This window comes from Anas platyrhynchos, chromosome 2, assembly GCF_047663525.1.
Source record: "Anas platyrhynchos isolate ZD024472 breed Pekin duck chromosome 2, IASCAAS_PekinDuck_T2T, whole genome shotgun sequence".
NCBI classification, from domain to species: domain Eukaryota; kingdom Metazoa; phylum Chordata; class Aves; order Anseriformes; family Anatidae; genus Anas; species Anas platyrhynchos.
In genome coordinates, this window is record NC_092588.1 from 145,924,852 (window position 1) to 145,950,554 (window position 25,703).

Sequence of the window (25,703 nt, forward strand, 5' to 3'; positions counted from 1 at the left end):
AATTTTCTCTCTTATTTATTTATTTATTTATTTTGTCTATCCATGCGGTATAAGCTAGGGTCTAACTCTGGACTTACTGTTCTCCCTTGGTTGGCCCAGAGAGGATCCAGATTGTAATAGTATCAACGGGTCATACCATTTCTTTTCTTTCCATGTTGGTCTGACAGAAGGACAGTCTTAGCAACGATTTTTGGAGCAGTAAGGATCACTTGTCTGTCATATTTTCATTTTCCCCTCCCCAGATGAATTAACCAGACAGAAAGCCTGAACAGACAAATTCAAGAACAGCATTTTTACAATGGTCAGTATATCTTGAGTTAGGTAACTTGCTGGAGCATGTGCAAAACTGGATTCTTGTTGATCCACTGGAGTAGTCTGCACATCTGCACGTACATCTGCAGTTGATGGTGTTAACGTTTTCTTTCTTCCCTGCATCTGAGTCCAAGCAGGCTGAAAGTGTATTTCTGTGAGGCCAGTATTCCTAGTAATAGTTTTGTGCACCATCACATAATGGATCACTAGAAAATGACCTGCAGCAGTTCTCATTCAATAGGTGTTGGCTGCAAAGTGGGGAAGAAAGTTCTGGGACTTCTGTTCTAGAGCTGGATTTTTCACCTACATTTAGATTTTTTCATACTTTTGATAAATTTACATGTCACTCTGAGACCTTCACATCTTATCTAAAATTGATTTTACTTAGATCTTAAGTAGCTGGTTTAATGTTAGACTTTCAGTTATGCTTTTTTCTCTTCTCTACTAAATAGAAACTAAATTTCTCCATGATGGTCTTCTAATTTGGATTCTACTTCTTTTCTCCAGGATGACTTTAGGAGTGTTAACATGATGTCACTGAGTTTGAACAGTAGTAAAGCTGAGCCCCAAAGAAATATGCAGCCTGTCTCAGGACGTGTTGAGACATCCCCCTGCAGCTGTGATGGGCTATCAGCACATCTCCACCCTTTCACCAGAGGCAACCTCTTAGAGGCAACTTTGTCTTCAGACTTCAGTTATATATCATCTGTTCTCAGCGACTGTCAAAAGACCCATAAGCTCTCTGCCTGTCTGCTGGGAACATTGATCCACTCACCACAGCTAAGTGCAAGATACAAAGTTGTTTCTTCCCTTCTGTGTGCATTCTCTCTCTCTCTTAAAAAAAAAAAAAAAAAAAAAAAAAAAAAGCTGTCAGGAAGGATTTCAGAAGCTATGAGCAGCAGATCTTTGTGTACTTTAATCCATAAATAAACATTTCTTCTTTTGAACTTCATTAAAATTGGATGTGTTTTCCCTGTAAAACACTCCAGCATCCCTATCATTTAGACAAATATGGTGATGAGTATTGCAATTAATTTTTGTCTGTAGGAATACTTGTGGTCTAGAAATACTGAGTTTATGCCAGAAAAATAAATAAGAGTCAGACAATAAAATATGTTGCTTATAACAGCAATTTCAGAGCATGATATTAAACTCTGCTCCTGCTGTTTTAACAGGATGGGCCAAATGCATGTGTGCTGTGATGACCCAGCTTGCAGGAAAGTTGTGGAGGGGTGCATTTGGTTTGTCTTCTGCAAGATTGTATCAGACTTTCTTTGGTAATACTTGCTGATGCATCACATTCATATCTCCAGCTTTTCCTTTTATGCCTTTGACCTGAAGAAAGGAATTCTTGCTTTTAAATGCTCATCAATCAGTGCTGCATAGTTAAGCTGATATAAAAGCTAAGGCTAAGCCAGTGTTAATTTAACCAACTGTAACATTACTGACAATATTCGTCAGCAAATGATTTTAATTAGACCAGCATAATGAGATCAGTAGATTAAGACTAAGCAAATGACTACAACTAAAGAGTGAGTCTGATGACAAACAAGTCCTGATGAGAATAAGGATGAAAATTCTGCCACCAGTGTTTGAATAGCAAGTGGAAAAGGAGGACAATCCTAATCATGTGAGAAATCACTTAAAAAAAACAGCGGTGCACTGGAGTGCTGTGTTAATCCACCTGATGTCGGGAAGGCTTGCAGAAGGTGAGCAAGTGTTGTGTAAACTTCCTGCATAGCCCTGCAAGTCAATAACACCGCTCCCTTGGCACTGGCAGAGATTGTTTGTGTACTTTCCTTATGTGCCATACGTGAAACCTGCACTGGGAACAGTTGGGAAAGGTTAGACTGAAGAGGCAGCAGGTACTTGTGCTGGGAGGGGTGACCGTGGAGGGGCTGGTGGAAAAGGACCTCTTGAAGTTTGTGGCTTCAATTAGGAACAGGGAAATTTGCAGTTTTATTTTAAGAAAGAAGTAAAATAGAGAGGCAATATGAAAAGGAATATTGGTGTTGGAGAATGGAAATGTTTCGGCTGAATAACTTGTCACTGCATTTCCTTTTCTCTCCCTACATAGATGCTTTGTTCTGATTTCTGATGAAGTATTCTGGCCCCTGTTTTATTTCTTGCTGCTTACCCATGGTCTTTCTGAGACCTGCTGGCAGAGGCAGGTTTTGCAGCCTGCAGTGTTAATTCTGAGAAGTGTGAAGGAAACTGAGCAATGCTGGATGATGTGACTCACCTTGGAGAAGTCAGTGTTTTCTGGCTGAGTGAAAGTGGAAAGTTTCAGCCTTGCTAGTCCAGATGTTTTAATGGACGTTGCTGCAGAAGGGAAACCCTCATCTGCACACCCTGCTCAGAAAAGAATTGCTCAGAAAACCCTGCTCAGAAAAGAGCTTGTAACAAGCTACATACTAACATGAATGTTTAATGATTTGTGATAAAAAAATATCAGATGGTGAGCAAAATACTATGTTAATTAACTATGGAGTCCTAAATTCCCCAAAATGTAACATTCCAGCCAAATATGGCTGAAATATCAGCTGTCATATGATGAATATTTTAAAGAAGATTCTATTATACACCTAGGGGTTCATTCGCTTCAGTAATGAGGACAGTTACCTCTAGGGAAAGGAAGCTATATTATGCTTGCCACTTAACCAGGGGCTGGTTTGACAGGCATCAGCTCAAAATATAGGGAATCACAGCTGCTTGTCTCTATCTCACCGAGCAGGAAATGTTGTGCTGTACTATACTTTGGATTTCTATCTATGGATTTGTGCATGGCACTGAGTGGGATTCAGACTATTTTTATTCCTGAGTCTGATTGTCGAGGTGGAATCCACCACCTACTAAATATTAAATCAGCAGATTTTTTTAAAGAGCAACACTGTCTCTGCTGACTTGAACATCCTTATGTGGCCCAGAGGAAAAGAGAAACAAAGACAAGATGAGAAAACTATCATCCTTTGCATTCTTCTTAATATTAATGATATCTCTAAAGTTTTCAAACTGCCGAAAACAAAAAGTGAGACAGAACTTTCACATGGTTAGGAAATGACCCAGGTGAAAAAAAATGCATTCATTATAAAAACAGTAGTGAAACTTTTGGAGTTGAATTACTAGTTGGAAGAGACAGAAAAAAATGCATCAACAGATTATTTTTTTAAACCAGCTTTGTTTAATTGCTTCCAAAGAAACATAGCTGAGAATTATTAGGAATGCATCTGTTCAAAATTATTTGAAGAGTTTCATGCAAATATAATTTTTCAGATTTTGCACTGAGTACTGCTTCTGAAAATTAATGTTTGCAAATGCTGAAGTTTTGAGATATCTGCCCAACTTACATGGTATTGTCCATCTTGCCACACTGACTGGCAGTTGATATAATAGGTGATACCCGAAGGCAGCAATCTGTGAGGTTTCAGAATGAGCATTTCTAGTATACCTGTAGGTTCCTATATCAATATTCATCATGCACCACTGCACAAATGAAAGCCCATCTCTGTCACCCTTAAAGTGTCTGCACAAAAAACACATTTATGATAATGAGCAAGCGAAATGACAAAGCCATGATAAATGTTGGCATGTTTTTTGTTTTTACATTCTGCAAAATATTAACATGATCCCTTCAGTTCCAGAAATCAAAATGAATAATTGTTATGACAATCTTCTTGATGCAGTAAAGGTTCTTAAAAAGTTTCTGTTTGCTAACTGTTAAGATGGAAGTTCACTTCTTATTTCACAGTTAAGTCCTCTGGTGGCCTACCAAAACATACTGGATGTCTTGGCATTTTAAAAAGCACACCACATCCCATCCTATGTTAGAAGAATTACAGTGCTTTGACTAATTTCAAATAATTCTTCTTGTTTAGCCAGCTGAATTATTTAGGTTTCAGAATAGAAGTGATTTATTCTGACGTCTTTTGTTAAAGAAACTGACCCTTCAATACAATACAGGGACAAAATGAAAACACTCATTAAATTGATGCTTTTGCATAATTCACATGCATTTTTTAAGATCATGTTACATATTCATCAGTTTGTATTACTTACAGAGTTGCTGCCATGAATGCTGTGTAAATATGTGAATATCTCAACTGCTTTGTGGCATTGAGGGGAGGCAAGTAAAAAAGAAAAAAAAATCAGTATGAGAAAGGGGTTGGAGTAAGTGAGAATAGGAGTTAGGAAGAAGTCTTAGCTACATAGTTCCCTGTCTCTACATGTGAATACTTAGGGCTTTGAGGATTCTAAAATTAATTTATTATTTTAAATGGGATTATCTTTCCTTGTATAATTCTTGGCGTCTATCAGGAGTTTTGATCATTTTTTGATGTTATTAAAAAGCTAATAGTTATTCTTTTTTACCTTGAGATAAGGGTTAAATAATCTTAATTTGATCAGGGAACATGAAGTTCTTTGCAATCCTGTCTGTTCATCCATTACTTACAGTGCTTTTAATTGTAAATGAAAATGAGAATATTTAAATAAAAATGTTTTGTGTTCTGATTAAATGAATTTCTGGATTTTGTTTTAGATCTGTGCCCTGTGTGACGTGATATCCTGACATGTTAGTGATGTAAAACCGTAACATAAAGCTATGTCAAGGTCTGGCAAGTCTGAGGAAGTTAAATGGGGGGCGTATATGTGTTTTTCTTCTTCCCTTTCCCTTTCCCTTTCCCTTTCCCTTTCCCTTTCCCTTTCCCTTTCCCTTTCCCTTTCCCTTTCCCTTTCCCTTTCCCATTCTTCTCCTCCTCCTTTTTGCCCACCACTTTTCATAAATAATGCTTTATTCAGATTGTGATAAAAATATGTGAATATGTTGCTTTATTTGCATAGTGGTAATAGTGAATTTTAAAAAGTTTTTTTTTGGAATAGTAGGCAAATGTCTGCACTAAGCCAGTAATTTCATCTGAAAAATCTGTAGACATTACGCTACAAGGTGCTTAGTTTAACAAAGTTTGAGTCCACAGTGATGCAAAGTTAGTAGTAACACTGAAAATCCAGTCCCCCCAAAATTATTCTTTCTCCGTGTCTCAAAAATATTCCATGCTGACCAATTATGACAATTATGACTCCCTACCCCTCTGACACATCTTAGATTTGGTTTGCTAAGAAGATGTAAGAGAATAATATTTAGTTGGTGTATAGCAGTCAGATACAGTATCTACAACTTCCAGAAGGCCTGAAGGTCCTCTGCTGTCTCTAGGTTCAGCAAAGTCACAGCTGCCTCCAGTGGCCAAAACATCTACAAGAACCTGTCTATTATACCATTATATATATTATACTGTTCTGGGAGCACTCATGTATGTATTTTATATATGCATACTTAGGCATGCTATTACTCAGTTAGCAGTTGGTTTAATACTCAGATTGAGCGTTTTTTACTTGTGTAATGGGCAAGAATCAGTGACTGTTGCAAATCTTATCTAATCTCTACAAGATCCTGTGGAAGGAAATAAGCAAGTGGTTGGAATGTGCTGCTACCAGTCATAATGAAGAATTCTTGAAACAATGGGAGATTCAGAGGAAGTGAGCTATTGACATGGCAGGCTGTACTTGAGAAAGCTCTGAACATTGAAAGAAAGATGGTTGGGCATAAATTTATAAGTTTCCCCCGCCTCCCCCACCCCCAAAGGCCTCAGCATGCACCTTGCACTGCCACAGTCTTGTGTAGGAGCTGTATGACTGACGTGCTCTCTGTCTGAGCTCTGTAGAAGGCTTATTTAATTGCCACGTGTACCTATCCCCTGTTAGGCTCTTAACTGTCTGCTCATTTTTCTTCCCAACTACTGGGAAGAACAGAAAACGGGTTTTCTGTTACAACCACTGATTTTAGCCAGGAGCAGCTGGAATGACAGAAATCTATAAAAGGGGCTCATGGTTGGAAGTAGAGCGCTACATGCTGAGTGTTGCCTGCCAGCGTTTTACTTGGATTTTAAGTGCAGGGGGGAAGGAAAGTAAGAGTCCTCATCTTTGTTTTTAATTAATGCAGACACCATTTTCATTCTGAAGTGTCACACACTGGAAATCAAAGGAGCCTTGTATAAATAATAATAAAAAAAAAAAGGTTCTCTCAATTAGTAATGGAAAACATTTTCAAACAAGATCTACAGAATTACGGTGGGGCTGGCACTTCCTCAAGGTGAAAGTCTCTCAAAATCATAACATAAATTATTGATTTGTCCAAGTCTCTTCTCCATAGGAGATTTACAATCTCATTTTCATAGTTGTCTTAAGGAGGGAGGGGGAAGAGATACTTATCTAGGTCAGAATGAAAGCATCTGATTTTCACAAAATAGTAATACAAACCTATTTTAGCTAAAACGAGTTGCTGTGCTATGAAATTATGGGGCTGTCTGCTCTGACATTTGTCTAATGTGAGGAAAAACTCCATTTAAACAAATAGATCTATAGCTGTGCTAGTGCAATCAGAGCCACAGTATATCACACCTTAGATACAAAGAAAGATTATTGTGAAAAGTTAGCAAGATATGTAAGGAAGATGTCTGGCTTTCTCGGAGTATTTGTGTTGATAACAGTTGGCTTCACCTAAAGAGAACTCCACAAACAAAGAACAAAAGGTGGAAAGTAAGAGGATTGTGGCAAATTACATATGAATAAGATACAAATCTGTCTCTTTCTTGTTACTGCCTTGATTCAAACACAGCAGTATAAGGGTCTAGCAAATAAAGAACAGGAAACTTCAGTGTAAGGATAAATAAGGTAGCGTGGCATATCAGTTTGGAGTAAAGTGGCAAAATAAATAAAGTAGCATGGCATATCAGTTTGGAGTAAACTCAGGTTGGAGTTCCTGGAGAGTTTACTGAGTACTTTTTTTTATAAAGGAAGATACATTGTGTTATCATGACTGACTTCAGTGTGAGCAATGAGATATAAAAGAACATTTTACTACTGCATTTAGATCACAGAATCACAGAGAATCACAGAATTTCTAGGTTGGAAGAGACCTCAAGATCATTGAGTCCAACCTCTGACCTAACACTAACAAGTCCTCCACTAAACCATATCACTAAGCTCTACATCTAAATGTCTTTTAAAGACCTCTAGGGATGGTGACTCAACCACTTCCCTGGGCAGCCGGTTCCAATGACTAACAACCCTTTCGGTAAAGAAGTTCTTCCTAACATCCAATCTAAAACTCCTCTGGTGAAATGTATAGATGTGTATGTATGTATATGAGATGTATACGTTAAGCGCATAGCAATATATGCACTGTGACTTGCACTTGTGAATGTTCTTCATCTGTAAAAAGGGTTAATATAGAAAAGAACTGGGGGCTTTAAGAAAAATATTAGATCCTCCAAAAGCCATTCCTACAATTTAGAAAGAAGTCCGTGTCTTAAACAAACAAACAAAAAACCTTCATGATGTAGAAAAGAACACAAAAACAGTTAGATAACTTCATAAACAGAATAATATTTCTAGTGAATAAGCTGATATCAATGAATACAAAGTTGATGTTTAAAGTCATAGAAAATTGATAAGGGAAGCAAAAATCAGAAAAGGAAAAATCAATGGCTAGTACAGTTAAGGGCTGGGAAGTTGTCGAAGCTTGCCACTTCGATAACAAAAAGAATCCTGAAAAGTGTTGTTGGTCTATTAATACAGGAGATGGTACTGATATTGTTGACAAAAAATAAAATAAAAATTTAAAAAATGGCATAGGAGGAAAAAGAATTATTTGTCCATATTGGTGAAAAATCAGGCTAATGAATTTGTATCACGTAATAATATAAAATACTTCCCATTTTCTTAGTAATTTAAGAAATGGTAAGGGAGAGTAGTTACTGTGTTTGGCTTTTATGAACTCATGACATATATCTGAGATTTTAAGAAACTGAGGCTGAAGAACTTCTTCAAACTCCAGTGATATTTATAAATGTGTCAGTCTGCTGGGAAAGTTTCAAAGGACAGCAAGATTTAAAATATTTTAAAATACTATTTAAGTACTATTTCTCAATGTTTAAAAGTTTACGTTACTTAATGCCTGCCTTCAATACCAGGTGAATTTGTTAGAGTGTATCAATTAACAAATAAACAGGGGTAATAATGTAATTAATGTAGTCAGCATGGATTGGAAGCCTGGAAATCTTCTCAAAATCACTTTTTAAATAAGATTACAATTTTGTTTGATAGATTTCTCAAATGCATGTTGCTTAGTACCCAATGACATTTTGATGAAGATAGGAGAAAGGTACAAAATTATTATGCTTGATTACTAGGTTTCAAATTACAACTGTAAGTGAAAAATTGTTACCAGGCAGATACCTCTGTTGTGCTCCTGCAGGGATTAATTCCTGCCCCATTCTGGTTATGCTTATTCTGAAGAAAAAATTAAATTATTGCTAATAAAGGATGCAGAGAGCTCAAGGTCTGGGAAAACACTAACTAAGAATAAGAAACCATACAGGCAGTTGGAAACAGGCAACTTATTTTGGAAGAAAGAATAGAAGCCAAGTATGCTGGAGGAGGGATTGTCCCAGGAGCAGTCACTCTGAAGGGAGATATAGAATGATTGCTTCTGGGGTGAGTCCTTGGCAACAGCACTAACATGGTCTTTACATAAGCAGGAGCACAGGCCCTGTATCAAGCATTTGTATGTTCGTTTCAGGGATATTATATTCAGTTGTATTCCCAGTTCAGGGAGGATAAATTGGGGAAGTTTTAGGAAAAAGAAAAATACTAACAAGTAAACCCAAATGCTGAAAGAGTTGGAAAACTTCACAACCCAAGGGGAACAATGTGAACTTCCTGCCTCCAGATAGGCTGTTCAGTTTTAGGACTGCTTGTGCGCTGACTATTCTACCTCTGTTGCAGGTTGAACCTGAACCTAAGAGGATTGCATTAGAAAATAAATAACTAATATGAAAAGAAGAGTGAAAGGAAAAAGGATTTCCTTTTAATTTAGAGAAAACCAAATTATGGCAAGTGAGGAATCCGACTTTGGTCTTAGGCTTATGACTCAGCCTCTGCTGTGGCACTGCCTTATTGCTCCTCCCCAGCTGGTTACTTTGCTGACAGAGGAACTGAAGTCAGTGTTGCAGGTGTAACAGGCAGAATTAGGAAATAATTTTCTCTGCCACATTTAGATATTGAGGGAGCTACTGTATTGCAGAAGGCAGTGCTTTCAGTACTTTCAGAAAGAAGCTTGATCTGCATGGACTGTAAGCTTCCTTGCAAACATTGCCCGTTGAGGTTTACTGTTCTACACAGCTCCTGAGTAGCCTCTGTCCTGTCAACTAAATATACTTTTAAGTCACCCTAGAAAGTGTTTTGCAGGCATACATGTCTGTTTCTGACTGACCTTTTCATTGGACACATGCAGACTGAATTTTACACAAAAGCTGCAAGTGTGCCTTTGAGTCCAGTCCTGTTCTTCACATCTAGGTGTGCTGTAACTCCACTGCAAGTCCTGCAGCTCCTGTGTACCCTGAAAATGAAGTTTTCACCACAAGCATTGCATTGCTGGGGACGTAAAAAAACCCAAAAAATAATAAAATAAAAGGGAAGGAAATGAGACTATGAGACTGATCGATGAGGAAGGAGAAGTTGCTTTTACCATATCATTTTTCTGACCATGACTGCATACCAACCCCGTCCCAAACACTGACTTCATATATTCTCTGTGGAAGAGAAATATTTTTATTCATGAGTGAAAGGATTCATACACACCAAACAGCAGTTTTGCCAGAGGACTGGTGATTGTCATACAGCATGCAGTTCAAACCAGGAATCCCCCTGGGCTGGTGGGTTTGTCTAGTGTGGAGCTCTTTCCTTTTCTTCCCATTGTAAGCGTACCCTTAGGGCTCCTGCATGGCTTTGATTCTGGTCTTGTTTATGTTGGTGTAAATCAGGAGTAACTTAGCTCCCATCAGTGCAGTTCAGGTAAATGAGATCACACTCCAGCACATGGTTTTTAGCCTCTCTAATTCTATTAAAAGAGCTACAAATGGGTCCTCATCTAGCTAAGCTTTTCACAGATCTTATGTTTTGTAGTTTCCATTTTCTTCTCCTAATAACTAGTTTTTACTTAAAATGAAAGAGTTTTCATTTAGAATTGTGAAATGTTTTTTACAAACGTAAGTGAACTAAGTTTCATAACATTCCTGTAATAGTGACCTTCTTTAATCAGTATTGTTGTACAACTACTACGTACCATCAAATATAACTCCCAGACCATAATTAAAAAAACAAACCAAAAAGCCTGTTAAGACAAGATTGAGTATACCGTATTAATTAAAAATGTCATCAGAATTCAAAGCAATATGTCTTATCTGCTTTACAGGAAACTTTTGAGAGAAAAGAAAAATAAACAAATATATTTTCTTGATATGGAACATACAGAAGAAATTTCAGATAGGAAGCAGACTTTGTGGATGGATTGGAGTGAGATTTAAAACTCAGTCTGCTGAGTTACAGTTCAGTTGTGGAGTTACTGCATTTTACAGTTGTCCCTGAGGGATTTTCTAAGATATTTAGAAATCTATCAGGAAATCTGGGAACTTAGTTTCCTCAGTGTTGGGAATCTGTGTCTATATAATAATTCAGTTGCAAAGTTTGTAACACCTCTGATTTTCCTGCTCTCTACTGTGCTGCCTCTCCTCCTGACAAGCAGTGACTTTTGGCATACTCTGTGCTTTGTGGGCTGCTGTGAGGGGTTCATTCTTTGTGGATATACGTGTGTCTTTCACAAGGCATATCCTCCTGTTGGTAGAGCAGAGACATTCTGGCTTGCAGCATGGGAACCCCTAGGCTTAAGGTATAGTGCAGGTAAATGTGCATAGGGATTCTGGCTCATCAAGGCAAATGAGATAATGACATAACCACAAGATAGTTCCCATGTGCATAGAAATGAAAATAATTCAATTTTCAGATAGAAAAATTAAGCTTTCAGACAGGTAGCTTTTGATGAAACCTTATCTCTCTCTCTATATATATAGATATTCTTTTTGCTGTGAACAACATTTTATGTTCCAAAAGTTGAGGGAAACATTTTCAGGAACGCTGAATTACAAGTCAATATATACCACTAATATGATGTCTACTGCAGCACTAAGGAGACTTTGGGACCAAGGTCTTAATTATTGATTCCTGTGAGCTCAGCTGGTGGTCCTTGGACCTTATTAAATGCTCCTCAGTTTTTATTCATACTCTTATTCCCTGGAGCTATAGCTCAACTGTGTAACTTCTTCCAGTAGATGTCAATTGTTAATAAAATTTGTTGAATGATAAAGTTCAGGGTTGGATCATCCTTAAGACTAAGTCTTTTTAGCTTTCAGCACAGTCAATCATGTTGCACTTAGCTTGATTTGCTTTGCTTAAGGCTTTCTCAACAATCAGTTTGCATGGTGCTGTTGCTAACCCCAGTTCTAGCCCTGTGATGACCTTTCTCCAGCCCTGATTATTTATGTGTATCCTGCAGTTCACTGGGGAAGTGTGTGTTGGCTTCCAAACAAAGATTGCTGTCTATTATATACAACCTAAAAATACAACTGTGAACATGTGTAGGAGTTTGAAACATGATTTTTTTTTTTTTTTTTCCCCTGGAGTTTATTAACATCCTATTGTATTTATTTCAAAACCTACAAGATGGATGTTTTTAGAAGTTTATATTTTTCAAAAGTTGCTTTGATTATAACAACTGACAAACTGATAGGTGCAAAGTACAATTGATTACATTCATGGACTGTGTGAAACAGTTTAAATGATTGTGTTTGAGTATTGCCATCTTCACTGGAAACCTGGACTCAAAATGAGAAATGCCTGAGCTTTGGCAGTGATGTACATATGCTGTACAAGTGTTGAAAAAATGAGTAGAGTTATGAGTGTTGGAAATGTCCTGTTTCCCAAAAGCAAGTACTATTATGTGTCACAAATCCACAAATGTACTCATACAAAAAGATACCTGTTAGTAAATCTACCTCTCTGCTCCATCTCTTTGCTATAATTTGTTTAGCCAGATTTCCTAAGAAGATGAGACTTATGTATTCATCCTCTCTGTGTATGACTGTGTCTGTGTGTATACATGAAAAGCATGTGTCTAGGCATTTTCTTGCTGTGATGCATGAAGAGGTAGATGATTTCACATGATTTTTTTGGCCAGAGAATAAAATCGTCATAACCAAATAATAATTGGATAGGGAGAGGAAAGGGACAGACTGTGGTAGTGCCTTGGCACATTTCAAAGTAATCTCTCCCATCATGGAAGACCAGGAAAATTGAAAGAGAAAATTTCTGAATGTCTCCATCATGCAGAAAGCTTCATCTGAAACTCATGGCTATCCCAATGTACATCAGTCACAGCTGTGATGCTCTAATCTGCTAGGCTGTATTAATCTGGGGACTCACAGGATTGCTGCTTTTATCTTTTTGCCAATTAAGAGGTAACTCCACAAACTTAATGTTGACTAATCAGTTTTGGTTTCTTTTCCTTTAAAAGCAGTAAGAAAACCCTCTAATCAAAGACTGTGTGTTGATCGTTTGTTAGTGGAATACTCTGTATGAAAAGATGAATAAACTTGTGTCTGTCTCTGCATCTTGCAGAAGGAGAGCTTTCTTCATTCCTCTGCAAGCCAAGATGAATCCCTTCTGTTTGGTGCTGCCACGCACGAGCAGAGGGACAGGATAAGACCAGTTCAACAAAAGGGCAATTTACTTGGAAATACAAATATATCTCATTGCTTCTACTCCATGGGTTCTTGCCTGGCCCTGTGAATTCCTGAAGTTTGCACTCATCTAACTCCCTAGACATTCACGGTAATGTTATGAAGTTCCTGTTATGCTCTAAAATGCCATATGCTATAATTTATTTTTTTCCACCACACCCATTCCCATGAATATCCGAGCACCTGGTCTGATGCAAAGTTGAAGCAGACAAAGCAAAAAAATGCAGAAAGTGGTACCAAGAATGATAAGAGTGACAGTCAACATGTGAAATCCATACAAATGCCAAATGAATGCTCTCTCAGACCAGCTGCTCTGAGCAGGGAGTGCATGAAACAGTAGCAGGGTGGAGAAGTGAACTGAGGTTAGAGTCTAAGGCCAGTTGTACAGGAAGGATGGACAGAGGTGAAGGGGAGTTCAGAGGGCAGTGAGGCGATGTGAAGGAAAGAACAACTCCCAGTTGTAGAAAATTGCAGGGAGGAGGCCAAAAGAGAGCTATTCTCACAGACTGTAAATTGCTATGCTATTATAGTAACTCGGATTAATAAATATTTATATTATAAAGCTGTCCAAAGGACTTGGATGTCGCTGGGATGCACTCACTAATAATGAAGACAGTCTCATTCTGACTTCCCAGTGAGATTCAGTGAGTTTATTGAAAGAAACTTGTGAGATCAGGACAGGCTCCAAGAACACAGGTCTTCTGGGCAAACTGCTTTGCTGTCTTCTTTTAGCAAATAGTAAACTCTTCTGGGCTCAACACAAACTCTAACAATATTCAGTGTTTTTCACAGTGCACTTCAGAAGAGGTTGGATACATAGAAGAGCACTATCTGATTCTCCAGGATTTACTGCAGGCTGCTGCTGCATCCAACCTCTTAGAGGTGACCATCTCTTGTGCTTTCAGATGACATGACAGAAGGACCACAGTCCATCTCTGTCTTTCTAAAATGTCTGTGCCCACAAGAATGAGATTGGGTTAAAGAGATTTATCAATTCATAGAATCAGAATAATTAAAATTGGAAGAGACCTCCAGAGGTCATCTATTCCAACTCAAAGCAAGCATAATTCAAATTTAAATCAGGTTGCTCAGTCCAGTCAAGTATCAAAAATCTCCCAAGAATGAGATTCTACCACACCCCTGGACCACCTCTTCCAGTACTTAATCACTCTCAGTCTGATTTTTTCTTCTTCTTCTTCTTTTTTTTTTTTTTATTTTATTTTTTTTATTTTTTCTTTTCCCATTATGTCCAATGGGAATAGTTTTGGGAACTTGTCTTGCTGCAACTTGTGACTGTTGCCTCTTGCTGAGCACCTCAGAGAAGAGTTTGGTTCCACCATTGTGGCTACCCCTTATTTTGTAGCAGAAGACTGCAATTAGGTTCTCCCATGTCCTTCTCTTCTCTACCTTGAACAAACATGTTCCACCAGCCTCTCCTTGAATGGTGTCTGCTCCAGCCCCCAACTAAATGGTATTTCTCAGAACTCTTTACAATTTGCAAAATATAACTCTTCTATTGGTAAGCCCCAAAATGGACACCTATGCAACCTCTCAAGTGCCAGGAAGAAGCAGTCATTCATTTGTCATTTTGGCTATGCTTTTTTTGCTAATAGTATGAAGTATCCCGTACGCTTTGCCCAGGCTTCTCTTGCAGAGAAGAGAGGAGTCACTCCCCAGCCTGCACTGCTACAAGGGACATTTCCATCCCCAGGGCAGAGCGGAAACTTTCCCTCAGCTGGTGCCAGTCCCATGCTTTCCCATTCCTTCATCCCTGCACACTGTTGAAGATATTAGTGGCAGCTCCCCTTTGGTTCAGGAACACAACCTGCAACCAGGAACACAACTAGCCTCTTTGACTTTGAACACAACCTCTTTGACTTTGAACTGTTGTTCACTACCTTTAGAATGTGACAGTGCATCCAAATTTTCATCTGCCCTGTTGTAGGTTACCCACTTGCTAGAGTGTGTCATGCTAATCTTTTGAGAAAGCCCTATAACCAGCTGAGAAAAAAAGAGAGGTCTGAAACAGAAAGCATTTTAGCCATAGTTTTCCTTCATCTTTGTGTAAAATTCTCAGAGATTATGGATCAGATTAAGAGTATCTCACCAAAACTACTCTTATATATTATAATAATAATAAAAAAGCTTAGAATAAAAAAGCCCCCTTAGACAAAGTCTCTGGGAAAAAGTAGCCATGGTTCTTGAGTGAATAGGAACCCTTTGTAAGTGTATATTTCTGTCTTTCAATCTATACAGTGCTTCAAAACAACTGATGGATATAGTTAACAAGAAATTCCTTACACTCTATCATATGTAGTAGCTTCCTCATGTGCATATGCATATTTTTCTAAATGAAGGAAAATTAACAAAGCACAAAGTCTGTTTTCATTGCTTTTGCCCCTTTAAGCCACTGAAATCTCAAGCAGCCAAAAACCTGTTGCCTTTCTGCAGTCCCTGGGGTGCAGAGGGCATCAAACAGTTCACACTCTGAAAGTCTACCAAAGTCACTTCATTTAAAATTCAACACAGTGTTTTCCCAGTTGGGCAAAAGGAGCAATTGAATGCAGTGGTCAATCTGTAATTTAATTCTTTTCTACTTGAGCAAAATGAATGTTTCATAGCCATAACAGTGGCTGAAGGCTTAGAGGGACCTTGTCCAAGTGCAGCACAGGAGAGGGAAGTGCATCCTGGTTCTGTCTGCCGTGAAATATACTTCAGACTTCCATTTCCAGCATTTGTCTCTTGTATATGTGAAAATAAATGAGATAAGACATGCTTATTTATGGAGATGAAATGCCCTCTGTAGCCAGAGGAATGCTCAATATATCAACAAACAAACAAACAAACAAACAAAACCAACTTGCTAGATTCTAGATTATTTGCAGATAATTTCCATTGGGAACAAGTAAGTTCTCGGTTAATTTTTTTTTTTCCTATTTTTTTTCCTAATAAATGAGTTTCAGCAGCCATATAAAAACAACAACAACAACAACAAAATTTTTAAAAAATTAACAGAAAAGTTCTGCAAGGTCTCAAGGAAAATCAGCTTATATGACCAGCTAATGGTTTGAGGAATGGGCTCTTGGCATGCAGTGCAGAAATGGTTAGCAGTAACAGCCTGGCTTATCAATTGGTGTCTTACATGATAGCTGACACAGTCTTATGGTCTTACAAACCCTCACAGACAAATAGTTTTGCTAATCTGAAGTTTTCTACTAATTTGCAGGGAAATGTGGGAGAATGAAGACTACATGTGCTAATATTTGCAGTTAACAGTGAGTAAAGCAGATCCATACATTTTATGTTGAACCAAGATCTGTTTTCAAATATATTTTGCAGGCTGATGAAACAAATGACATTCTCATCTTGTAATTGTTCATTAACTCAAGGATGTGAAATAGTTCTGCATATCTGGTCTCTCTTCTCTCACCAGACATCCCCCCCATTCTTGTGTAAATAGCGCAAGTTCATCCATCACTGTGTAATCAGGAGACTGTCAGGATCTACCAGCTACAAAATTTGTGAGTTCTTAGAATTTCATTTGAAATACAGAGAACTGTATTTGAAAAACAGCTGGAAAGAGACATGGAAAGAGATGTATTTCACTGAATAATTAGTTCTTGTTTTGCACCAGATTTTCCATTAATTTTTTCTTAATGATGTGGACTGTTTCTCTTCTGTGCTGTTCACATTTGGCCTGCTTTCAGTGAAGCTTATAAACAGGGGCAATTGCTGTAAATGAAATCTGGAAAACATATACAAATACATACAGGAAGAAAAAATAATCTTGATACTATTAATCTCATTAAATTAATCTAACAGAAGTGGGTCTTATGTCATAGTTTTTTTGAATGTAGAGAATTTATTTAAACTAGTTTCCAAGGCCAGTTTTGATAGTTTTAAAAAATAAACTTTTTGTTTAAGAGAAATGTCAAGAAAGCCTGCTGTCCATTTCAATGTATGTTAACATTCCTGTGCTTGGGACCTCCCTGAACTCTCCTATTTTGTGACTTTTATGCTGTTGACATTGCCTTTTTTGTGGGTAATGTCAGGCTTGCTTGTCCAATCTCAGCTGTGTGACTAAGGCACTCATCGTTATCCATTGTTTGAACAAGGTCTTGTTGTGTGCTCTGACTGATTGATTGCTTATTCTCAATAAACAAAGACTTGCACTCAAGGTCTTTGAAACATTTCTTGCTCAACTAGACCACTTATATGCACAGAAAGCCAACTGTGCCTCTCCACTATTTGCTTATTCAAATATATATATATATATATATATATATTTTTTTTTTCTCTTACAAAGAGAAAGGCCATCATGGCCATCTTACAAAGGAAGAGACAGAGTAGTCAGGAGGAAGTATTATTTTTCTAGCCCTATTTTGCCCTATTGTATCTTTCTGTTTAATCTACAGTGTTTTTCTGTTTTTTTTTTTTTTTTTTTTTTTTTTTTTAACTGAAGTCATAGTACTAGATATTACATTAGTGAACTCGATTTTTTTCTGAAGTAGGATAAAGTGAAATTCCAGTGATGCTAGAAGATGAGAAGCACTGAAAACCATTGTGTCCCCAGGAAAAAGAATCTCCAGTTGCACAGTGGATATCAGTAATAGGTAATGCTCAGCTCACAGCTTTGGTTGGGAACAGTATCACTTGTGAATATAAACCTTTTGCAGGTGATTTTAGCTAATAGCCTTTGCATATGTATCCTCCTTCATTGACATAATGGATTAACATAAGCAGTTTTAAAAATATCCTAGTACTACAGTGTCAGATTGACTGTTAAGTTTGCTCTGCTGTCATTAAAAAAGCCCTCTTGCATTATGATTATTTTTTTCAGTCACCCTTGCCATTTATCTTGAATATATGAACAATAACAGCTGAGTAAAAGTTTCAATGTATAGTCCAATGGAAAGATGTAATCTGGTGGTGCAAATCTGCTATCATTTTACTAGGAAGAGGAAAGAGAAATCTCTTACAGGTTGCTGACATTTTGTAAGGTAGTAATGACTCTACTGTGCTGTGCAGACAGAAAACAACACAACAGTCTCTTCTCCTGTATGCATTGTTTACTACTACAGTATTCCTGTGCAAGGAGGAAAATTGCCTCAGAAAGGAAAGGTCCACAAAGCTCCTTGAAATAAAATTAATGATTTCACTCTAAAGGGGGACCTTATATGTCTTGTATATATGCATATGGCAAGTTTTATGTTTATTTATTTATTATTTATTTATTTTTTAAACTGACCATACAAAATCTAGTACTTATCCCTATCTATTTGAATAACATTCTCTACCCATCCCCTCCTACTCTCTGTATTAGGATTGAATTGGGGTGGGGAGGGATGAATGATACTTTATTGTCCCCCTCTCCTCCTTTTTTTTTTTCCCTTTGTGTGGTCATAAGTAAAGTTTTATTATTTACAGAAGTGTCAAGGTTGATCCACACCTATAATGCTGTGTACATAAAAATACACATGCAAGTTCACTTGTCTTTCTGCATTCATTCCTCATAATAGTAAACAGCCAATTTATTCTTATGCTTACAATAGTTAAATCATTTATTCTTTTGAAAACTTATTGCAAACATCACTTGGTCATTTTTCCAGGTTCTGCATATCATTAGTATTTGGGAGAAAATATTTATCTTGAAAAGTTAATTGAAACAGCAGATTGGAGTCTTCCACTTGTACAGGTAGAACACTCGTAGTGAGATATTGGACTTGCATCAAATCAAAGTGTGAGAGAGAAGAGTGAGGCTCTGTCTTTCCTGTCTGCGAATAACGACTAGTACTCAAGAGGCTAATTCAGGAGGACCATTTAGTCATGGCTGACTGTAACTGGGCCACTGTGTCAAACATAATTACAGACCAGTAGCTGTAAAAACTGTACATAGCAGTGCACTGGAAAACTGAAAACATTCTAATAGGAATGGAGCCACTAACTTTGCAATTTTAAGAAATGAATAGTAATTCTTATGTAATCTCTTTTAACGATAAAGTGTTGGCATCCACTCCCTAGTCTGCCTCCTTCTCCCCAGTATTAAACATTATTTGATAAGTACTGATCCAACCTTGAGGATTCTATGATTCTGTGATGCCCTATTCCTACCGCCCGTACTGCTGGAAATGACAGTACTGCTCCATGCCTGTCAGAAGGTTTCTGACTTTTCTACACGGGGCTGTTTGTCTTTCTGCATTCTTATGCTTTGTCCATTCCCAGTACATTTTCACCTCAGTAATTCTCAGTATCTAGTAAATAGGTAATTTCAGTTGCTATGACAAGGCCCTTACACTTTATCCACTTCCATGCTGCTTGTATATAAATATGTAAACAATGCACAGTCTCCTTATGACCCTCACTCCATTTTTTTTTTAGACTTGTCAAATAGACTGCTGTTTTTGAGTAATTATTTTGACTGAATAATCACTTTGCCTCTAGAGACAGACTCTGCTAATCTCATTTCCATTTAGTCTTTGCATCCTGTGGGTTGCACACAGCATCCTGCCTTCCAGATACACATTAACTGATATAACTAACATCTCCTGCATCTGGATTATTACATTATTATTTTTTCTTTCATGTGCAATACAGAGTTTTGAAATTCTTTTTGTGGGAGTGTATAAGCTTTCCAACACATATACACATATGCTGCTAACCATCTGTGTGAGAAGACAAAGTAGTAGGAGGTAGTCAGGCTCCTGAGAGTTTTACCTTGCAGTCTTGCATTAGCCCTTGAAATTTACCCTGATGGTGGAAGTGCCAGTATGCTGAGTGAGTGATAATTTTGGCCATAATCTTTATTCAGAAGTTTTAATCAATCTTCTAGATATCAGTCATAAGTTATCTTGTACATAGTGTTTAATATTTTTATTTTTATTCAGTATTCCCTTAGATATTATTGTAGAATGTGGGAAACATCTGATGTAACAGTAGCATTTCTTGTTATACAATACAAGATGTAGTGCAAGCTTTTTAGAATCTATGGACATTGGTGAGGGTTAAGTACTTTTCTTACCTTGAAGTTAATGTTAAATGAGAGTTTAATGACATTGATGGATGAAGGACAGAAACAGTCAGCAGTAGTATAGATTCTCTGTCCTAAGGGGAATGCACTAGGTCTAAAAATACATCAGGATACTTAGCTTCTTGTTGCTGTGAGTCTTCATTGCGTTCACCTTCATCCAGCTTCTTCAGGTATGAGTTACTGAGAGTGGGAAAATTCAGATAAGCAGCAACTGCCCAGTAACTAGGAAAGAAATGGGTCAATCTGTATTAGATTTTAGTCAGTTGAAATGAAAGTGATAGAGAATCAGTTTTCCTAGTAAGTTCTTCCAGTTTTTATGATTACAGTTGCAAACAGTGAAGTTACTGAAGAGCCATATCATTCTTCAGTTTTTTTAACTTTAAGGGTTAATGAGTGAACAGATGTGAAAGATTAGATGTAGCTGAGAACAGCATGCCGATGGAAGAAAATACTCTCTTATTACAGTCAGTCTTTTATTGAGAGATAACAGAAGAAATCACCTTCCCCAATAGAGGGGTTTTAAATTATTATTTTTTTCCCAGTATAATTTATTATTTTCATAATTACCAGTTCTTGAATGATTATCTGAGAAAGAGGCTGGTTTTTGCCATATGATTTACTGAATAAATACCCATATATCAGGTAACTAACTTGAGCATCCTCCACTCTTTATAGTGTCAGAAAAGAATAAGAACCAGCCTAGGGTAAATACTAATTGGCATTATATTTTACTGGAAGGGCTTGGCCTTAGTCACAATGGAAAGATGTATTTTTGTAATCAGCAGTGGTAGCTGTCCTTACTTGGTAAGTCATAGTATTCTCCAGGCAACATTCTTTCTGTTCTGTAAGGGTATATTTTTTATTTTATTTTATTTTATTTTATTTTATTTTATTTTATTTTATTTTATTTTATTTTATTTTATTTTATTTTATTTTATTTTATTTTATTTTATTTTATTTTATTTTATTTTATTTTATTTATTTTATTTATTTTATTTTATTTTATTTTATTTTATTTTATTTTATTTTATTTTATTTTATTTTATTTTATTTTACTCAGAAGATACCAAAACCGGCTGCAGCATTTGGTCAATTTCCTCAGCCTGTGGAAAAAAGTATGCCAATAAGCTTGAGTAATGAGAAGGGATTCAAACCCAATCTAAAATTGTTCAGGTGTTCAGAACTGGAATGGTCAAAGATAAAAAGGCATATGAATTTAGGTGAATAACTGTTTAACATGAGAAAAAATTAGTAGAAAAAAAGGACTTCTAAATTGCAGAGACAAGTTCGTGTAATCATGAGTTTTCAGTGCTATTTTTCTTTAGGTTTGCTGGGAAAAAAGGAATGTGATACAGAAATCAATATTTTTCTCAAAGTGATAAGAATGTAGTTTACACTGACAAGGTTTTCAAGGCTCAGTTGAATGGTCTCTCTTTGACCTCATGAAACCCTTGATACGTGCACACAAGTAACTTCAGCAGCCGGTGCCAGTGGCCAAGCCCAGCCCAGGTGTACGTGAGCGCAGTTTTGCAAGTAGGCACATAGAATTACAATCATATCTCTGAACCTTAATTGCCTCATAGAAAATAAACACTCCTAGTTATGTGATCTCCCCCAGTGCCAGTATAATACAAATCAAGAAGATCTGTGATAAGACCCTGCTTTTAATGAAAGAAGATTGTATTTCTCCTTAAGTCCCTCTGAGTCTTTGACTTGACTGGGGGGAGAGAGGTAACTAAATTAAATAGAGTTTGAGCAGCAAGAAAATTAAAGGGCCTCCTAGGACCTCTGTTAGGATTAGGGTTTGAAAAGCTTTGAGATTATGATGCTAAAATCTTCATTCAAGCTACCAAGGTGGGCTGGGGCTGCTCAGTCCCCTTTGAGAGATGCTGAGCACCTGCTAATGCTCTGAATTTTGGGATGAGTTCCTGAGGTTGAGCCTCCTGCATTTTCTCTTGAGGGAAGCCAAATGTGGGCACCATGTCAAGACTGTCCTGCTAGTGGTACATTACACTGTGTAACAGTGTATACATTTCAATATTAATTTCTGTGGTACTTGTCTGAAGAAGTACTTATCCCAGACAGCTGAGACATGGGAAAGGTTGCTTTACTGAAGTGGTACCAAGAAGAAAGCTGTAATCCATGCCTAAGTATTGTGAAAGATCTCACTCACCTATGCCAAAGTGCCAACACTTACTGTGGTTTTATCCACTTCATAGCAGTTGCCATTTGCAAAAGTTCAGAACTGGTTAGACCTCTTTTCCACCTCTACATGAGACAACAGGATTGTTTTAATGATCTAAAGGTTTAAAACAAACACGCTGTTTTCAGGAGGACCATTTTCTTTTAGCAACCAGCAAATCTCCCACTCCAAACCTGAGAATTGCTGTTTGCTGTGGGAAGCCCAGTTCTTATGGCCATGTGGGACGTGCCACAGGGCTCCAGTCTCCTGTGCCAAGGTGCTGGGTGGCCTCCACTCTTTCAGCATTCATCTGTGTGCCATAGATCTTTTTGCCCACAGCTTCAGGACTGCGTTGCCCAGCCAGGTGGGAGGAAAGTAGTGAAGGTGACCAGTCCTCTCTGAGAGGGGATGGGGGTGGTGGTGGGAGGAGGAGAGATGACAGGTAGGTTGCTTTCAAGCAAAGAGCCTGTTCTCGTTCAGTACACAAAAGTGAAACATGGTGAAAGATTAAGAACAAAAGGGATAAAACAATCTATGCTTGCCTGCATACCTTCTCACGGAGGTTAATACTATAGTTGCTGCTAGTTTTTATCAGATTCCTGGTTAGCGGGAAATTACCTTTTTATATTCACATTTGTTAATAGGTAATATTATGTGGTTGTGGCCTTTGAGAGAACTTATAATGTGCCTACCATTCAAATAAGGGCATTAATGTAGAATTCTTAAATGTTGGTTAATGTACTATGCAGAGGGCCAAGTTTCAAATGCAGAAGCAGGCAGATGCTGTGACTGCAAAAATGAATATTGAAATGTGCTGTCCTGCAGGTACTACCTTGCTTTGAGAGTTATTTTCAAAGATTAACTGATCTCTAGTTATAACCAGAGATCAGTTTGCATATTCACAGTCATTGAATGCACATTTCCATGTACAGGAATATTCAAGCCTAACTTCCAAAGATGACATAACTTTTTAAATACAATCTGAATCCCACCATATTTAGAATATAGAAATAAAAAGGAAGAAAAAAATCTTACCTTCTAGAGATGCTACAGACAACTCTTCATTGTAAATAATATACATGTATGTATATAACTGTACAATCAGACAACTCCTTCAGTATGTGCGTTCTAATGATTTCTCTGTGCCTTTTTGTTTGCTACTTGGAAATTCTGTGAACATTCTTATGGGGTGACATTGCTTTCCCTGTGGGTTCCTGTAAGATGTACAACAATTCTACCTACTGCCTTTCAGTGGCTGTCAGCAGGAAGCTGGACAGAAAGCATTTATTTAGCAAATGTGAACAACTGGAGAATTTTGTTTGCAAGGCTGATGGGACCTGCCACAATTTACTGAGAAAATAACAGTTCTTTGCCCCCACTCAGTAGATCTACCTTGAAGCTCCCTGACATTAATAAAAGATGAGATCAACCTCTCTAATGTCCCTCTCTTTTTCCAGCTACAGGTATAAGGTTTGGAAAATGAGGCATGAGTAATACTTGCTGTAATTTGCTTTAAGAGTTGTAGAAGAACAGGGGAGAAGAGAAATTGTCCTGCTGCTAATGTGTGTAAAAGCTAAAAGTTAAAATGTAGTGAAAGACTTACTCATTAGCCAAATATTATTGCATTATGTTTTCTTTTCTGGAAGGAAAGTAATAGAAACCCAGCTGTTCATTTGAATTTTAAAAGTTTGGAAGATAAAACTATAATGAAATATTTAATCTGAAAACAATGTTGAGGAGAACTTTTTTTCAGTGTGGGAATGGAAATTGGGAGATAGTCACTGAAAAGATCTTGTTTCCAAAATGGGTAGAGTAGATGTTATTTCAACAAATTTACTGACCGTTTATGAAGTTCTAGGAGCAGAAATAGCTGGTGCTCAGTTAAGCCCAGACTGACAGCTGTTTTAGGAATTCTTTATCTCAACGAGTTTAGGAAATTTCTCTTTCCTCCTCATTTAGCCACATGGGGCTAAAAGCGTTAAATATCAATGCTGGAAAAAGAATAAATGCATCTTTGCAGAGTTTATTTATAAAGACTTTACTCTTTTGTTATTCACTGGGAAATTATGAGTTTCTTGCTAGTTCACTGGCTGCTTACTTCCCTTTGTTGCTCTGGATTGGCTGTGGTTAGATGCACAATCTTTTTCTCTGCAAGGCAAAGGTATACCCAACAGCTGTAAAATGTTTTCGCTTTTTGTTTTAAAGGTAGCCTATGAAAATTTCATGTTTATTTTGTGCACATTTTTCTCCTACAATACTTCTAGTATTCAAGAGAATAAATGGAATTTAAGATTTATTTATTTATTTGTTTATTTATTTATTTTAAGGGTGAGTTTACCTCTGGTTTGACTAAACGTGATACAGATGTGAAAATGCAGGATGCCCATTGGCTTGACGCATCTGCATTATTTAAAGCATTTTTTGACAAATGTCAGATGCCTTTGTAGGTCATAAAGAAACTTGACACCAGGTGAAAAGAGTGTTTCACTACATGAGTTTGGAGCTGAACCCAAAGTTCTTGGGCTTTGGGCTATTACTTGAACAACAGTGATATTTCATCTTTTGTCTTGCATATCTGTATTGTTAACAAAACCTATAGCTTTGCTCTTTATTATATGTACTACCATTGCAGTGGCATGTATATGGAACCTTTGGGTGTTTATATTTATACCTTAAATCAGTTGAAACAACTGACATGGAGTACACAGGCTCCTATTAGCTAGGACAAATCACATGAGTAAAGGATGCAGAGGTTTTCTGTGTGTGGCATTGGCTATCTGTTGTGTCCTGGAGAGAGCTGAATACACTGGTGTAGGTTCACAATTTCTGAATGGTTTAAAACTGATTTTTTGAGAAAATGCAACTTCTTCTGCCGTGGTATCAGAACTGCAAAGACTGGGGCATGTAACCAGGTACCTTTGGGAATCTTAGTGGGAAGGATGTTACCCATTAATGTGTCACCCTTGAGAGCTTCTTGGCTTCCATACCAGTCACCCTTGGGAAGAAACAGGAAAATTGGATCTACAGCCCATTTAGATGGATTATTAGATATACAGATTAGATCTACAGATCTCCAGCTACTTGGTGGGATGTGGGAAACTCCTGACAGACTGATATATGTGAGGAAAAATGTGCTGTTTAGTTGTCATTTGATTTAATTTGTAAGCTTGGAAGTGTAGAAGTCCTGAATTCAGCTTTTACAGGCATGTTTTTTAAACTTATATCACAAGAATGAATTAAAGGAGGACAGATATGAAGCACATTTATTAGAAATGAATTACTAAAACACTTCAGACTTGTGATTGAATTTAGCCTCATTCTTCTAAGAAAGGGAGAAGTAGCTGTCCCCTTGCAAGTATAAGGTACTTTAAGACCAGTGTTTTCAGAGGTGACTGTTGATTGCCCCAGTATATTAGTGCCCAGCAGAGAGATTTTGATTGCTTACAGTTTAGCATGTCCTAGGCTGGATAATTACAAACCAGTGCACAACAAT

General features: G+C 37.3%; 2 long non-coding RNA genes across 10 annotated transcripts in view; both read left to right on the forward strand.

The window, feature by feature from the left end:
* LOC101789704 (uncharacterized) overlaps window positions 1–25,703 on the forward strand; it is a 208,769-nt gene that overhangs the window by 78,333 nt on the left and 104,733 nt on the right. The window lies entirely within an intron of this gene.
* Window positions 12,289–16,515, forward strand: LOC119715918 (uncharacterized). The gene is made up of 3 exons (XR_005263427.2): window positions 12,289–13,092; window positions 16,228–16,276; window positions 16,435–16,515. It is a non-coding gene; the product is annotated as an uncharacterized lncRNA (long non-coding RNA).